This window comes from Pinus tabuliformis, chromosome 4_2, assembly GCF_031772625.1.
Source record: "Pinus tabuliformis cultivar Carrire ecotype Pingquan chromosome 4_2, CPIR1, whole genome shotgun sequence".
NCBI classification, from domain to species: domain Eukaryota; kingdom Viridiplantae; phylum Streptophyta; class Pinopsida; order Pinales; family Pinaceae; genus Pinus; species Pinus tabuliformis.
This window is the reverse complement of record NC_142304.1, coordinates 1005304783-1005309552: the sequence shown is the minus strand read 5'-3', so window position 1 is coordinate 1005309552 and position 4770 is coordinate 1005304783.

Below are 4770 nucleotides of genomic sequence, written 5' to 3'. Positions count from 1 at the left end.
GTATGTGTACCAAAATTGTTTCAATTAAGTCACTAGTAACAAGTGATCCTAACAAGAAAATGTGGTTGCTTATTATGCTTTATATCTGCAAGAAAGCATGATAAAACCTTGCAAGAAAATATATGATGCAAGCCCAAAACATATAGCAGTAAAGAAAAGTGTAATAACCCAATAGAAGGACCCCAAATGATTTTTTTTTATTAAAATTCCTTATGAGGAGGATTTACAACATGGGTTTGTAGATCCTCCTTGGTGGGATGGGTCCTTTTGATGTCCTTTTTCTTCAATGATCTTGTTCTTCTCTCTCAAATATGTAGAAAACCAAAAAGAAATATGTAACTCAAGTGGGAGCTCAAATGTTGTGAGACAATAATGGTGACGATGATAATGATCATAGTGAAGAATGAATGGAAAAACCTCTTATTTATAAGAAACTATTGACTTAAATTAGGAATTGGAAAATAATAAAATATTATTGACCAAATCAAAATCTAACTATTAGTAATACTTTAATATATCTTTTAGAGAGGGAAAAGATATTCAAAATGGTCAAATATTCTTATTTATAAAATGGTTGACTTAATTAATAAATAAAATGAATTATTAACCACTTTGTGATGATTAAGAAAAGTGTGAATTTGAAATAATTATTAAATAAGGGTTTAACAATTATTCCAAAAATAAGAATAAGGAATAATAAATAAATAGTGATTTGTTTAATTACTCCGAGGTGTGTTGAGAAATGGCTACAAGAGAGTCCAGTTTAATATGACCTTGAATTAAACTAGAAATTAAATTCGAATTCTATTCTAATAGCAACTTAAAATAGTTAAATTAAGTTTATTAAACTTACTTAACTTAGGAATTTTGAGTTGGAAGTCTTTTGGAAGTCTGTTACACTAAAAAATGTCACCATGACTATTTACAGTTAGGATGGCTCTATCAACAGTCATACTACCCTCTTAGGCAAGTCTTATGCCTCTGCTCTCCATGTCAAACTCCAAAAAAGAGAGAAAGTCTTTCTAAATGTATTTATCTCTAGGGACGCAGGTTCTCTCAACCTTACCTGCGGGGACGCACCCAATGTTCACAAAAGCTGCGTCTTTGGACGCTCTGTATGTAAAGGTGCAGGTGCGTCCCCCTGAAAAGGTTAAAATGCGCAAGTTTCATCTTTAAAAAGTCACTTGTGGTCATTTCTAGAGCATTCTAGAAGGTTGTTCGACGTGTATTGAGCGCCTCTAGATGGTTCATGCACTCCTACCAAAGAGGAACTTATCCCATCAATAGGTGAGCTATCCCATCCAAAGAGGGGATTATCCCATTGATGGTGGACCTGATTAACTTCCTCTTGAACACTATAAATACAGGCATTGGACCAGAAGGAGGAGAGGTTGAAAGCTATACATTTCTAAGGGTAAATGCTACAGGAATTAGGACTCCCATTTAGAAGCTTGTGAGGAGAGATTTCCATCTTTTCTTGTTCTATTTGGAAGTGGGTGAGCTTTGTCAAAGTAAAGGAGAACTCTTGTGGACCCTGGAAGGAGCTTGCACAACACCAAGGCTCAGGTTGTAATGGTTCCTTTTGATTACCTTTAATGCAAATTAGTCCATTCTTCTCAATAACTTGTTGTTTATGAGTTATTTCATGTACTCCTTGGTCTATATGTTGAATATGCTTTGTTTTATGTTATAATTAGGTGTTATTTAATGGTTTGACTGTTGGTGATTGCAGGTTTTGGAGAAAAGGAGGAGCTCATCCAGATCAACAAAGCTTGGACTTCTACAACAGCGTTTGGACAAAGGTAAGAACAAAACACTTGATTTCTCATATCATAATGCATGTTTAGAGAAGGATAGCTCTAGTTTGTTTTGTTTGTCATTAGAATGTCTTAGACTTCTAGGAAGGTCGGTTGTGTCCGCACTATTGACTGATTCCGTGTGACAAATTGGCGACTTCGTTGGGGATTCCATTGATGTGAAAAGTCTTTTCCTTTGTGTGAACTTTGCTCTGAGAAAATTGGTTTATTTTTCTGGTTTTGGCTCTGTGACTCTGTCTTTGGGTGGGTTAGCTTAGTATTAGATTCATTTTGGTTTTTCTTGAGTTTTTCAGTAGGATGCACCCTCTGAGTGCTGCACAGTGCGTCCCTGGATGCACTTTTGCTGTGTGCACAGAGCGGGCCTGCACCTGTTCTAACGGGTCGCCTGCGTCCCCTGCTAAAATTTGAGGAAATTCCATTTTTTGCATTTTTGCTCTTAGATTTTGTTTTTTCTTAGTTTTTACTGCCCAGATTCATTAGTCCCTTGTCAAAGATCTTCACCTGAACTTGTTTCGATAGCATTGAGTGTTTTAGTGGATTTCATCGAAGTGTAAGCCCTAGGGTTTGATTTTGAGTAGGTCTTGTAGTGACTTTGGCGGTAGAAGTTGTCAAGCCTTAGATCTCTCTGGTTTTGTCAGCATTCTAAGAAGTCAAACCTGTCCTAAAGTCTACCTGTGAGAGCAACTTACCATTGAGTTGTCTCTTTGGGCAAATTTCGAAGTGCTTATTGATTGAGTCTTGAATTCCATTTTACAAAAAGAACAAAAAGATTTGAGTTTTGTTTTGACTAGTCTTTTGATTCTGCATTAGCTGGTCCTTGATCTGATTTTGGTCAAGTAAAACAACCTAGAATCATCTTTGTGAGCTTTTGCCTTGTTAGGTTTGCTTAGAGTAATTTCCTTTTTGATTTGCTTGTGAGTCAAGTTTTCATAGATTTTATAGCTTTTGAGATTGTTTTTTGTTAAGATAGGTTTATATGCTTTATCAAAAAGAGAAAATACAAAAACATCTCCTTTGAAAAGTTTTGTTTCAAGTAGCTTTGAAAAGTTTTGAAAGAAAAAGAGTTTTTTCGTGCACGTAAGGAGTGGTCATGTTTGTATGCTTGAAAAGATAAAGAGAATTGTTTCTTTGATTGTCTTTTCTAAGGAAGTGGTTCTCTATAAAATTTGCATTCTCTCAACTCTCTTAGTTAAGAATTTCATTGAAAAAAGGAAAAGTAGCGTAAATCATCTTAGGTGCATCTTTGTAGTGGTTTGAGTCGAGTCTACACACCATTGGTTTCACTTTTGCTACCTTTTGTCTTTAAAGAAAAACCATAAAATTAACGCTTAAAGTAAAATCAACGTAGTAACTTTTATTTACTAGGGCTCTGAAACACCAATTTAGATCAGGCTAGTGTCTTGGAGTAGGTGAGTAATTAACTCTCCAAGACAACAAAACCAAACAAGTAGCTTATCTTGTGATAGAATAAATCCAATTGTCTCACTTGTACTCTGGGAAAGCTCCTCTTAAAGGAGAAGCACGAGCTCGTGTCCGAACCAGTGAGGGGATCAATCCCCCCTCATTGGGAACGACGCCAGACACGCACGTATTACAAACGGTAAACCTCGGATTAACCATTGTCGAGGAGCCAGGGGTCACTTGTTGGTAACCTTGGATTATTGTCAAGGAGCCGGCAAGGGGATTGAGCTTGCTAATCTGCCCTTGCGTGCTGTCGGAGTTTAGACTGTTCCCCCAGGTGCATTTGTTGCGGTTGGTAACCTTAGTGACTGTTGGTAAGGTAAATCCCCTCTGCGGACAGAGGCGATCCCACTAGCCTATCACAGAACTAGCCACAAACAAACCACGCTGCTACACAAGTTCCTAGTTATGCATCAAAGGTGAATCAAGAAGACTAACCTGGAGTCCAACGCTATGATTGAAGCAGAGTTGATATCCTCGATCCCTTGCTCCAACAGATCATAACGAATACCTGCACATGCAAAGGAAGAGACGGATACCAACATAAAAACTACCAAGGCACAACTATATTTTAGTCAGAAAGGAAATAAATCAACATATCACCATGACAGATAATGAGATTGGAACTATAATAGCAGTCGCTCATCAATTAATAAACAGGAAAAGTTACAACCATTGTTCTGACGTCGACCCTTCTCCTGGCTGGGTGAGTAACTATATGTGTCTTGACATGCATCTCCTCTCCGGCAGCATAACCTCTCTAGCACTCATTAGCATTCTCTCCATGACCAATAATCATCACTACTATAACTCAATTACCAAATCACTAGCATAACACTACCGCCAACACTCTCGCCCTAGCACCCGCTTGTCCAATGCATAATGACAAGCTTATATAGATGGAGAAGGGAGGAGGATGCGATGAATCGGGACACCTTTCGCGGATTTAGCAAAAGCCATAAAGATGGATAAAGCTCGACAAAAGACTGATTTTCTATCCTCAGAAAAGCTCCATGTAATGAAGGAAACAACAGTTGGACGTGCATTAAGGCAAAAAGCATGACTAAATTTGGTTGGCGCGACCGTTGCTCTGAGACAGAGCGCCAATGGTCGCGCCCCCTTTTGAGGATCTCCATCATTGGCGCGGGTAAGATATTGTGGACTTGCACCAATGGAAAAAGAGCACTTTTTAGGGATGATCTGCAGAAGATGTCTTCAGGGAACATGGAGTACATACTCAGGGGAACATAATGCAAGTGTTTTTAGCCCTTGTCACTTCTTATAACTCCCGGAATGAGTCCTCCAAGGTACGACAAGAGGAGTAACAGGGATGGTGACAAATTATTGTGTAACAGATGCCCCCTAAAGCATGAAGTCCGAGAGGTGGAGAGGGGTGAAATGCTTTACCATAACGCACATAAGAGCACACAAGAGCACATATAGTTACTGCCACCGAGGAGCCGTATTAAGAGACATGACTGATAGTTCAATT